The sequence below is a fragment of the Larus michahellis genome, chromosome 6 (genome assembly GCF_964199755.1).
Source record: "Larus michahellis chromosome 6, bLarMic1.1, whole genome shotgun sequence".
In the NCBI taxonomy this organism is placed as follows: Eukaryota; Metazoa; Chordata; class Aves; order Charadriiformes; family Laridae; genus Larus; species Larus michahellis.
In genome coordinates, this window is record NC_133901.1 from 67,055,070 (window position 1) to 67,068,379 (window position 13,310).

The 13,310-nt window shown below is 44.8% G+C and overlaps 1 protein-coding gene across 2 annotated transcripts in view; it reads left to right on the forward strand.

Moving 5' to 3' along the window:
- The window catches only part of GRK5 (G protein-coupled receptor kinase 5), a 171,569-nt gene that overhangs the window by 25,619 nt on the left and 132,640 nt on the right, over positions 1-13,310 (forward strand). The window contains exon 1 of one of the 2 annotated variants that reach the window (XM_074590096.1): positions 2,824-3,008. The exons of the other annotated variant lie outside the window; for it this stretch is intronic. The gene's annotated coding sequence lies outside the window, so the exon portion shown is untranslated. Of the gene's footprint in view, positions 1-2,823; positions 3,009-13,310 lie in introns of those variants that run through there. 2 annotated transcript variants of the gene reach the window in all.

A 13,310-nucleotide genomic window follows, 5' to 3' on the forward strand; every position in this document is an offset into this window, starting at 1 on the left:
TTTTTAAAAAAGTGGTGTTTTGCAGAATGCTACAAAAGGCCACGAAGCTTTAGGACCTCTTGTAAATGTTTTATGTTAAATACTACTCAGGAATCTTTTAAGTACACCTGCACTACATCTGGCTCTCCAGTGAAGGTTTAACCTGTTTGCCTGAAGTGTTTTACTTTTTATTTATATATATAATTTGGACCGTGTGTGTATTGTATTAGGCACATAAGAAATCTAGGCAATTGTGCCTAAAAAGAAGTCGTGTCTTGGGCCATACGACTCATCTCTATAGTCTGGATTGGTTTTTTTGTGATAATAGCTAGAGCCAGATGACTGAGGAAGGCATAATACTTTGACTGTCCCATAATAAAATCTTTGGGAAGGTTTTTTTGGTCGCATCAGCCAGGGATCACTGGACAGCTGAAGTCTGATGCTTAGTACTGGTTTTTCATGTGTTTGACCCAAACGCCCATGCATGCTTCCCCGTGCTTCCTCATAATTTGTTGAGATACAGTCCAGTCCTGCATTCTCCCTCCGAGAAGCTGAACAGCCTCAGCAAGTGACCTTCTGCAGGCACCTGGACAAAGTGGCTGGAGAAGCAGCTAATCCTATTCTTAGCTCAGCATGCTAGATATCTGTGAGAGGACAGCCTGCCAGAAATGGCTGGTGACATATTTGTCCAAGGGAGGGAGGTTTTTGCCAAGATGCTGTGGGTGCTGCTGTATGGAGTTGAATTTAGAAGGAGAAAAATCTGTGAAATGTGAATTCAAAAACACAGCTGTTGTTAAAGAAATAAGGAGCTGTTCCCAGTAACACAGATATATTCAAGATACAGATATTTTTAAAAAATTATTTTTTAAGTATCAGGAAATTAAACAGTAAATGCTGCAGTGTCAGCCAAAGTTAACTCTACCTAATACTTTTGGCTTGGCCACCAGAGGTGGTAGCAAGCTGTATGTGCAGTTAAATGCTGGTTTTATTTCATTTCATTTTAAACTTAAAGCCCTTTATGCAGGTTAAACATTCTGGGACTTGTGCTTGACTGTCACCCAGCAGTTTCGGCTGTGTATGCGTAACCGGGCGGTGAGTACGTGTTACAGTTCTCCCTCTGTGCCTGGTCTAGAGCAGTTATAAATTTGTTAACAGCTTCGGGAGGAGAGCCTGGCTTTGCAGCCTGCCCAGAGCAGCCTGTGCTTGAGGGTTGCCCTGCAGTGCCTTTGCTAGCTCAGGATGGCAGCTGCTTACAGATGCTCGTCAGAGTTTTGTAAGCCACTAAGGGAAAAACCAAACCAGCAATTTGAGAACAATTGCAATACCTGGCAAACAGCTGCTCTCTGTTGTCTGAAATCAGGGCTGCTCCGCTGCGGGGCATTCAGTCTGCCATAGGCTCTGCCAGGCATCCTGGCAGTGAGGTCCTCTGAAGCACCCACCCCACCCCGCTGGGGACTCCTGTACCAGGAACTCCCCGACGGGAAATACAGCTTGTTCCCTTGGTGTGTTTCCAATGACTCCAAAGTCAGATGCTTAAATCAGGTGGTGTGAAGCCTCCCCCGAGGTGCCTGAGCCCATTTCTGCCCACCTCCATTTGGCTGGGTGCAGAAAGAGTTCTGCTGTCAGAGCAGGGAGACCTGCCTCCCCTGCTCCCCTCCTTTCCTGGGGAGATAACTCTCCAGTGATAACTCCGCAACATGGGTGGCAATTATTTTTTTTATCTCCTACATTCTTTAGCAGTGGATGCCAGCCAGGATTTAGGCTAAGCCTGTAGTGGTCAGGATGACCCCAGCGGGCACAGGAGGGGATTCAGCTGTGGGAGTCCATCAGTGTCAGCACTGGCTGGGCTGGGGCTGATGCTGGCAGGATCCATCACGCTGGAGCTCTGCATGGAGGACCTCAGTCCTGTAATGCTCGAGCTTGAAATCTTCAGGTGCTCCTGCTGCACACTGGATGCAATTCTGGTGCTGAGGGTAATGCAGCTATTTAGGATGTGGTGCCATCTGAAAGAACATCAGTGTGGAGACAGGAGGTGACTGTGGCTCCTGCATCGTTTGCTCTAACCATAAGCAAAGGTGGAAGCTGATCCCTGTAGACAGGTTTTGATTGTGCTTATCTGTGCCCTGAAGAACAAATGCAGAATATTATTGCTTTGAATTCTTAAAGCCATGTATTTCATGCGTGGGTATAATATAAAAAGTCACTTTAGTTCAGCAGAAAAATATTTGGACCCACTAGGCAAGGAATTGTTTTTTATTATCTGCATCTTGGGTAACAAATCCGTTCTGATAAATGCAGACAATATCAAGTCCATTGTTGTTGGCACCCAAAAATAATAGATAAGTTGTCTTGGGCAGTTCTAGTGGATGATGTCCAAAGATGACAGGCTTTTGCTGCTGATAAGTTCAAAGTAAATGTAGTTTTTTAGGTATATAGGAGAATTGTTGTTACTTCTGAGTACTGAGTGTTCCTAGTCTAGTTACGTAAGAACAAACAGTGACGAGGTTGGCTTGAAGCCTTCTTCAAGGTTTATTTGGATCACAAAGAGAGTTCCCTACTCTGTAAAAAGAGAAAACTGGGTTGATTTCACACTTGAAGCCATTCACTATGAATGTCTGTAGCAACACCTGGCAGAGGTCCCACTATCACAGAATGAAGGCACCAAACTGTGTATCAAAAATACAAGAAGAGCAAAGCAGCCAGGCAGGACATCTCTGTCAAGGAAATTGATGCCCCATTCATTCAGCCCTACAGTATGTTTTCCTTAGCCATCCTGTTCCTCCTTCAGGGTTTTGAAATGAACCATAACAACTTGTTCCTGCAGACAAAGCCTAGCGCTCATTTGTACTTGCTAGGTCAAGCTCTTCATTAGCGTGCAGGCAGAGACCCTCCACTGAATCAGCTTATTGCAGGGGGAGCTTCACAAGTTAAAGCAAGATTAAAAAATTGCACTCCTGATAATGCATAAAAATGAGATTAAAAGCCAAGTGATTAGGCTTCACAAGTCATGGTGTGACCTTATTGATGAGGTAAGTTTTCGGGCAGCTGACATTTTTATATTTTACCTGTGTTATAGCTAGGTCTCATCAAGGGAAGTATTGTGGTATGTAGTGAAGGGGCTGGGGAGGGGTCCAGTTCTGTTTCATGCCCAAACTCCATCAGTGCCCTGCTGAACCTGTAGCAAGGCATCTTCTCACCTTTGCCTCTGATTCTCCGTCGATAAAGTGACAACAAACCCAGTTTCCCACCAGGATGGATGCATCATAAGACATTTTAGAAGTGCTTTAAGATCACCATAGGAAAGCTTATGCTTCTACAGAAGGATAAAAGGTATTTACTCCTGTATGGGGTTGTTGCTGTGATACATTTTTCAGCTTTGTGTACCTCTCATGCTTTTTACAGCAGTTCCTGCTTGTAGCTGTTTCTCCTGTTTATGTCCTTACAAGAAACAGGGACATTCCACATCTGACAGTCATTCCCTTCACTCTAGAGTTTATATGCCGTTTAATTCAAATTTAATTCAATTGTGCATGATCTTCACTCCCGTCCACTCAGTATTGGCAAGGGAGTGGGAGATGAATGGAAGATGTCTTTGTCTGCATAGATTTATGATTGGAAACTTCTGAAAGCAGGTGGCCAAAAGTGATGGGGTCAGTAGTAGGTTTGAATACAGCAATAGTTTGAAGGCTCTTTTTGACGCCTCAGTAACAGCAGCTAATAGGCATTTTTGCTTCAGACTTTGAATTTGCTCAACCTGGGGTACAGACACTTCTTCACTGATCTGCTGCGTAAGTGCTGCAGTGTTTGTGGCCAGGTCTGGTATCCACAGCATCATCCTTCATTCCGCTGTTGGGAACATTTTCTGTGATTGACTGGCAGAGGGAGCCCTGGCCAGTCGGAGAGCTTTCTCTTGCTGTTTACTATCATTATAATAAGATATTTGACCCATGCAATAACAGCATTAGCATTGGGTCCAAACCAAAATCTTTGGATTCAAAATGCTCTGAACTTTGGGAAATGGTCAGACCCAAATTTTGTGGCTTGGCTCAACTTCTGAATGAAGTGAAACCAAACGTGCCTAGGATTAAAACTCCCCCAGAGTCAGAAGCTTTACTTTCTTTTGAAAGAGTTTCATTTTTTTAATCTCCATTGTTTGCAATGCTTCTTAGGACTTTGCAAATGCAGTCAGGTTTCTCTATGGATTTTTTTCCCAGATCCTGTCATACATGTGGATTAGTTTCATAGCATTCTGGTATAGAGGAAGCTGATATTTTCCCCTTTGATTTTTGGTTGTTTTCACCTCTGTAGTGAGAGGAAGATTTAACACAGTTGTAAACTTGATGTTTATAGGCTTCAATCCTTTTGTTTTTTTGAGCTGTGTAGATAGATGCCTACTTTTATATGCCATTCTTGGAAAAAAATACTGGTGCTATGGTTTTAATTTTAAATTGGTCTGACATCTAAAGCTAAACACCCTAAGTGTCCATCTAAGGCTTTCCCTGTGTCCGTCTAAAGCTTTCCCTTTGGAGAGTTGTGTGCTATTGAATCTTTCATACACAAGGTCCCCTGCACGCCAGATTCTATACGTTATAGAGAAATCCCTAGTGTATGTGCGGTGTTTAGGGAAAGCATTAAATGCTACCAGATAGCTAGAGAAGAACTTGAGGGCCCTGGGCTGAGCATTTTTGTTATGATATTAGTTTGTCACTTGACAGATGATAGCCTAATTTTCCTGATAGTTTATTTTTAAGAAGAGCACGAGTGTTTTCAGTGCTCCTCTGCAGCAACTAACTTCTGCCTTTACGAAAAGTCAGATCACAGGCATTTCTCGTAACCTTTCTGTTTACCCCCTTTATAAACAAAGATTAAGGGGACCTTCCCGGGAAGTGGATGTTTAAGTCCTTTGAGGACCTCAGCGACTGGATCTGCGCAAGAGGGAGGTGGTACGTGCTTACACATCTCAGGGACGCGTGAGGCTGGCACAGGCAAAGAAACATGGAGTTGATTTTCCTTCCTCCTGCCTGGGTCTACAGCACTGCTCGTGGCTCCCCCTACTCCCTGACTGTCTGTCTGTCTGTCCATGCATGGCCACCGCGTACCTTGGGTTTCAGCGTTGCCCCTTTGCTGCACCAACTGGGAGCCGCGGTGGGGCTGGCGCGGCCCCCAGCCCTGTGGTGGGCTCGGCTCTGCGGACGCCCTGGCAACCCAGCTGCCTCCCCACCGTCCCCGCTGGCATGGCAGGAAGCTCGGTGGAGAGTCTTGCGAATGCTCCGTGGTCAGGAGAGACCGCGGAGCTGCAGCTGGCGGCTTGTGGGCTGGACCTGACCCGTGGTGGGGCCTGGCTCCCTGCCTTCTTCTTGGAGAGGACGGGGAACGGGAGCTTGGGCACAGCAACCCCTCTTCTGCTCGTTTGCAGCAGCTGAAGACCTGGCCTCGGTAACTGGAAGAAACACAAAACATTCCTGAGCCTGGAAGGGATCCATAGCTCAATTTTGGGCTTAGGATCCTCTCCATAGTCTTTATTTCAGTGTTTGTGAGGTTCGTATTTATATTAACTTTAGAGGGCTGTCAAGAGGAAGCCAGATCAGCTCAGAGAGATCGTGGTTAGTGCTGCTTTTAATGCTGAAGCCAAGCGCTCCTGTTCCTTGACGTTATCACCACTGGGGGAAAAAAAAGTATAAATAAGGAAAAAACAGAGCTTGGTACATTGTGTTGATAATGTGAGGGTGGCGGACATCCATAGGCATACATTCTACTCGTACCTTTACATATCGTGCCTGAGGAAAAAATTACTTTGAAAATGTGCTTCCTAATGCATCATCCAGACCTTATGGTCAGAACAAAACAGCAAAGGTTCAGTGGACTAATCTTCTCCTAAATATAATACCATGATATTTCATGTCATTTGGGGGTGTTTTTTTTAGCAAGCTCTGTATGCATTGCTTAACATTAAAAGGCTAAGGTAAATTATTTTCCTCCAGAAATGCCGGCTGCAATAAATCCTTCCTCCTCACCACCCCTGTAATGGAGGGCTTGGCATTTTAAAGCCCTGAGCTGTTGACTCACCTTGCTTGCAGAAGCCCCCTTCCTGCCAGATCAGCTTTCCAGTGACCAGTGCCTCTGCTGCTCTGTGCTCTCCATCGGTGATCCCGGGATGCTTTACCGGGGACCCTTCCTGAGTCTTCACGTGAGGCTGTGCTCTCATCCCTGTGATCTCCAGCTGATCTCCGCTAGCATCCCAGGGGTTATCTTGACACTTACAGCTATTCAGGGACCCAAACTAGCATCTGCCATATTAAACTCCTCTCGCTCATTATTTGCAGCCCCTTGAAAACCTTCTTTCATCTGAATAGACCATATTTTAGGTGCAGGATGTGCCGTACCCTGTGAGTGCACAGTATGTATATGTACTTTGTGGTATGTGCTGATTGAGCTCAGTACAGCTACTCTCTGATACAGCTTTATAACATCAGAAATATTTGCTTGTGCATAATATCAAGTCCTTGTTGTCGTGTTTATTCTGTGGCCGCCGTTGGCGGTGGGATTCAGGCTGTACCTACAGGAGTGCTTTTATGCGTATGTACATTGTAAAAAACGAGCGCACCCAGCTGTTTGTCCCTGTCCCAACTCTCTGCCCAGGTCTCTGTAGCCAGAGCTCACTTACAGCACGCTGCCTCGCAATCCAGGATTGTATTCTTTCTCCAGACTGGAAACAAAATTCCCAGCTCCTTTTTGTGAGCTGTTCTCCTGGCTTCCCTTGCTGCACTGGCTGAGGGCTTGGTGGTGCTTCATAAACTCACCCGAGACATTTCAGTATTATTTTAAAAAAAAAAAAAAAAAAGAGTGGGAGGAAGATATTCAAGTTCTGCAGAGTGAGGGTGAACTGACAGTATTAAATGCTTATTTGTGCTTTCTTCTGTGTTACCATTGGAAAACGAGAATGTGAGGGTGGAGGAGAGAAACGCGTTGTTTAGCGGTAGCGCCCGTGTGCAGGCACGCAGCAGCCCCGCGCTCGAGTGCGTGGCAGCCAGGGCCCGGTTACGGCGTGGTTCTGCCTGCGGTTAAGCTGTTAGGTGCAAGTGGCTTGGCCACCACCAGCCCCACATTACGTAAAGGTCGCCTGGCCCAGGGTTAATTCTGTCGCTACCAGACTTCAATGAAAATAAATACACAAAGCATTATAGAACCCAGGGGCGGAGAAGGAGGACAAAAATTATGGTGCCCACAGATTGAGTGGGGAGGGTTATGCGTGTCGGTAATGAGTAACTTAGAACATCTGCAGACTTTTTATTATTTTTTTTTCTAGTGTTTTCCATTTCCTTGCTTTGTGGTACAGCCTTTTTTAAAAGACCCGAAGGCAATGTTGTATCCAGCAATAGGTGAATTTAAAGGCTTGGACGCCTTTCATTTAGGTCAGCGCTGAGATCCAGCATTCAAACTTGGAATCCAAATTTTGCTTGAATAATCTCAATTTGCCAAGTCTATGTACACAAGGAAACTCGCCCTGCCCCTTCCCAGCACCACCACTGCCCGCAAAACTGGGGTGGTGTCAGCGTTATCTGGCTGGTGTGGTTTTATCTGGTGCTCTGTGGAGGAGCCACAGTGCAGTTCCCAGTGCGGAGACACCTTCTACAGGCTCGTGTATCGGCTCTGCCTTTGAGTTTGAACATGCAGGGACCCCAGTTCCACGCTCTGTTGACACCTTCCCACTCCATCCCCACAAGCACGGTAACATCAGTAGCACTTACATTCTCCTTTCCATCCAGGAGTGGTTTAGGATTTTAGGAAAGCTGTAAAAAAATAATCCTCTGCATGCAGAAATAGATCTTCAAGCTGTTCTGGAGCATAGCAGTTCCCCCATGCTTGGGACAACGCCAGCTGGACCTCCTTAATATTCAGCTTTAAATTTTTTTTTTTTTTGAAGAACTGATCCGTATTAGATATTTGAGCATTTCATTCCTTTGTTGTCATCTTTCAAGAGAGGAGACGTTTCTTCTTCCACATCCTCAATTTAATCAGAAGGCTGAAAATAGGTATTTGGGGATTCCAGCATTATTTATTTTTCCATATTAGGAAATGAGTCACAAGTAAGTGACAACGCTGTCTCCAATCAGAGGGAGTCAGAGCTTGTGGATGCCAAGGACTCGTCTGCTAATTATGGCTTCTAACTGCACAGTTGTACAGCCATTCTCTGAACCTTACCCTGTTTCAGGGGTTGCTTTTGCCTTTTATTATTTTTCTTCCCAGCAAGCTGAAAAGGACATTTCACTCTTTGTCAGTGAGGACACATCCTGAGAGGTCCTGAGTGCTTTTCCGTCCTAGTAAATTGAGGGGGTGTCGCAGATGGTCAGCATCGCTCGGCGCTCCCTCCATCAAATACATCGTAGAAGCATCTATCGGCAGAAGCACTCATAAAATTATCCATTAATATCTCTGCATTTCAGCTGCCTCATACTCATTGCACTGATAAAAAGTCACGTGTGTGGGCCAGGCTGGGATGGCTTTACTGGAAAGACGGCTGGAAAGTCATCTCTCTTCCCTGGGAGATAGGGAGTGCTTGGGATATTCTGCTTCATGCCAGTGCTCCTTACAGCGAGATCTTTAAGTCCTGTTAAATTTAGCGTACCTCTCAAGATGCATGCTGAGTGCTGCCTTAAGATACTAAATATTAAAATTGCATGTAGAAATCAACACTGATGTTTTAAGTGTTGCTCAGGACCTTTGCCTTAGCACTGTAGTCCTTTTTTGTTATGTTATCACTCTGATACAAAGTCGTTTGTTCTCCCTTCAGTGCTGAAAATAAATTATTTTTAAGAGCAGAACGAACCTTATGTGAAAAAACATTTGTTTTCTGCATTAAGAAGTATAACTGACTGTAATTCTAGGGGAAAGTAATGTTGGCTTTGAGGGGAAAGAAAAGTAATTACAAGTAACTGTGTGAAGCCAGATGAGATTGGCTGGACCTTGAGGAAAATGTATCTTAATCCCTTGATCTGACAGTCGCCTGGCAGGCAGAGCAGGAAAAGAAAGTCACTGGGGGTTTTTTCCATCTCTGTGAGGTGGGAAATGCACATCCTACTTCAGAGATGGAAAATGAACAAATAAGTCTACTGGGCAGCATGACAATTACACACACATTCTTTTCTTGAGAAACTGCACATAGTCAGGATATTCTTGGTTTCCGGCGATACGAGTATCGCAGGCTCTGCCTCAGTCTCCTCTGGATCTCACGTGTGTTTACATAAGCGCCACGTTACTAAATTATGGAGGTTTTTATTTGGTGTAGCGTGTTCATCATAGCTGTCACTCCAAGACCTAAACAAAACCGGAGCCCTGCTGCTGTGGGAAAGCATAGGAATAAACTGTTTATGACCAAATAGTTTGCAGTCTGAGGCAATAAAAAAAATGAAAGGTAGAGGAGAGGGACAGGATCTATTCAAGCACCCATATGTCTGTGCATTACGTGCGTATGTGCATGCTTTGTTTACATATAGGAAGAGCACATATGCATTGTAAATACGATCTTTTTCCCTTTTTTTTTTTTTAAATTTTCTAATGCTCTCTTAATCCAATAGATTGAAACTGTGGCAGGACAAGGTGAGACATTGTCCTCTCTTCTTTTCAAATCCCAAAGCATTCCTTACCATTCTCGTTTTAGACCAGAGTTTTTTCCTCTCCCTCCCTACCACCAAAATGGGGGCTGGGGTTGCATCCCCTCAGTACAGGCTACAGGCATTTCCATGGCCAGCTTCCACAAAATTACCAAAGCCACATGTGTCTTTGGGCTACAGAGCTAATTGCCACCTTCTGAAGCTTTGCTTCCTCTTGTAAAGAGAGAGGCTGTGGTCAAGCTGTAAAATAGCAGCTTGAACAAACACATTTGAAGCTTCTGATGTGCACAATAGTTACATATAGAAATACGCCTAAGGAAGACACAGCTTTCCAGAAATCAGGGTAATTCATCTGGGATCCTTTCCTATGAACCTCAGCTCCACAACAGCCTGACCCAGTAGCTCTTTGACAAAGCTGTGGCTTTATGTGGGCTCTTGGTGTTGTTTTCTGGGTGCACTGATGCTTTTACTAATGCATTTGTTGGAGGCGATGAGGTGAGGTGGACTCCATGAGAGGGAATGCTAGAGGAAATGGTGGAAAAATGTCTGTGCAAAAATATGGTTCATGAAGTAAAGTACATTATAACTGTGGCTAGTACCTGATACCTGCTTGCAGAAGAGTGGTCCCCAGGCACAGGGATTTCAGTTGCATTTTTAAGTGCTTGGGTTTTGTCCCTTTTCTATGTTTTTATAGCTCCTGTGGCTCCTCATATTATGCAGAATATATAAACCTCCAAAAAGTGTGTTAAAAATCATCTAGGTTAGAGAGTTAACCGTTACTTACATTCTGTAAATGGTGCATGAAATCTTGTCTTTGGTTCCCCTCCTCTCCCCTGTCCCCAAATCAGTAAGCCCAGAGAAGCCTTTCCTGCGTTACTCCATCCAGTCCCTGCCACTGCCATGTCATGTCCAGACACTCCCTTTTTAACCTGATGGCAGTCCATCTTAAAACTACTTAGTTTTTTTGCCTTCATTGCTCATATTGTTCCAGATCTTAAGGGCTTTTCTTCTTTTTCTAACCTGAATTTATCCACGGCCACTTCACACTGTCCTGTGTCTCAAACTGTCCTTCTCTCCCCTCTTGCTTACCCCACTGATGCACTGGGGCAGGACTCATGTTTTCAAATGCTTCACTAACCTATTCTGGTTTCACTGGAATGCCCTGAGCTGGCCTAATAAATGCACTGAGTTTGCAAGGGCTCAGGACGGAGGCTTGCTCTGTTTGAACTTTTCTTGGCCTGCCCGCAGCTTTCTTCTACTTGCTTTAGTTGTAACAGCAATTTTTCTAATGGGCCACATGTCTATGGATAATTTGTTTTACTTTTGTTTATCTTTGTGTGATACCACCATGGTTTTATGACTCTACCATAAGGACATAGTATAGAGAAATACAGTCCTAGTGTGGTAAGAGGAGCCTTGGGAAGTGGAGATGTAGGATATGGTGTGGAGGAGTACAGGCAGGGGATGATAAGCGGCAGGGCACAGGGTGCCGCTGGAGACCCCGCAGCCATTAATAACTCACCCGTGGTCAGTTAAGAAAGGCAGGCCTGGAGCTGGACAAAACTGGTGTTAGGGGTATACAAAAAAATGGTATCTAGCACACATAAAAGCCATTATATACACTAAATGCAGATGTAACGTGGAGCTACGGGCCAGTGAAGAAAGAATAAAGGTGTAAAGCTTGTTAGGAAAAGTATAAAAATGACCCCAAATGGATCCAAGCATGAGGAAGAAGAAAACATCAACACAAACATTATATTCCTGCTGGGGGAAGACTCTAGGTGATGGGGATTCACTGAAACACGCCCAAATGCCAGAATGAAACCTCTGGCCTTGGTACCCCGAGAGATGGGGAAAGGGAGAGGGTAGCGCCAGGAAACAGGGTAGGAACTAAGTGTGTGTGTACAGCAGTTCTCACTGTGCTATTATTCATTCTTTTTCTGTAAATAAAATTAAAAAATAGATCTGGACTAATAATTATTATGGTCTTAAGACTTCAATTATGCTAACAATAAATACTTGGCCTTTTGTATATGTCTGAATAGATGTTCATACATATATAAGTGGTATGTTTCCTCTTTACTGATAAGATTTTGAGCATAACAAAATAATCAATCATGTGACATCACCTTTCAAATTAAGGCTTGGGCTGTATGCTTACAGCCTAAAGATGATAAAGGTCCACAGTCTGGAATCATGCAGATCCCACCTAAATAATTCACGTGCCCTTCAGCCTGGCCTTGGCTGCCCTTAGGACCCTTGGATGTGAATACATGTGTTGGGTCTCAGGCTGGGATTACGTATGTGACGGCTGTTCGGGGTGCAGTGGAGGAAGCGTGAAAACAAAAGACCCTTGAGTGGCTTCCAAGGAGGCCCTGGGACCGCGCTAGGGAAGTCTCTGTGCTAAGGCAAACTAACGCTTCTAAAGCTCCTTTTCCCTAGTTAAAGTTTCCCTGCATATAGTGATGAGAATAAAACCCAGTGTAGTCTGCTGGTAGGTGAGAGCTAGGCAATCTGCTTGTGCTTTCATACCAGATGGATTAAATATTCCCTGCGTAGCAAAGCCCAGCCTAAGGGCTAGTCTGTCAAAAGGGCAGGCAGCACACAGGAGGCGAGGAAGCTCTGCTGATGCTTTGGAAGCACGCACGGCCATCAAAAATATGCGTGTTGTGAAATTGAGATCAGATCCACGCTTGCTCTCCGTGGCTGTTGCTGTGAGTCAGACTCTGGCTGCTCTCACTTCCCCACCAAGTCTGCAGCAGCTAAAAAGAAAGCAGCTTAGGCTGGGAGGCAAGAAGTGGTTGTCCTTCAGCAGCACTGGGTTTCCTGCTGCGGGCAGGTGGGGATCTGCTGGGTACCTTCGTTAAATGAAGTCAAGTGATTGCAAAGCAAGCTCTCCTTGAAACACATATGAATTGGTCACATTTTTCTAATTCCTTCTCTAATGCATCTTGTGTCGATAGTAGAGATGATTACAGTCGTTGGTGAGAGCGGGGAGATGCCATCTCGTACATGAGATCTTGGGGAGCCTATCTGCATCCTCTTGGGTAGCAGAAAGGGACATACGGCACTTGGCCATGGTGCCGGGACTCTCTAGGCAAGTAGGTCAGATAGGAACCAGTCTCCTTTCTGAGCAATTGAAGGGTTCCCCTTGACTTCAATACACAGTCGTCTCACATCTTCCAAGCACGCCTCCTTGCTGAGAGCATCTTAATGCTCATCTTCAGGGACAATCTGGAGTGCCTTAGCAAAGCATTTGAGCAGACCTGTGACGCTGGGTATTCCACGTCTTTGGTTTCTCCCACTCTTTCAGTTGAGCAGAAGAGTGAAGCTCCCGCTGTAGCCTGTAGGGCAACATCAGTGCAGCATCTTAAAATTCTCTGGGGTATTTACTTGCGCAAGTTTTGTCCTAGATGGGCATAAAATTTTGTTGTTCGATTTTGTGTTTGGTTTTATGACTTTTGCTATATTGTGGACTGTCAGACGTTGAGGCCTGAGATGACTTGTCTTCCCTTGCTATGTTGAGCATTAAAAGGAAATAAAAATTCTTGTACTTCAGGCTTTAAAATGCCCTTTAATGCAGGAGAACCTTGGGTACATTTAATGCATTTCGTCTGCAAGAAGTGCTTTTAAATGATGGTTGCATTAAAAATATTTCCTAAAAATGCGGTAGAGAGCACTGGATATTTATCAACAAATAAAGCTGCAAATGAAGGAGGC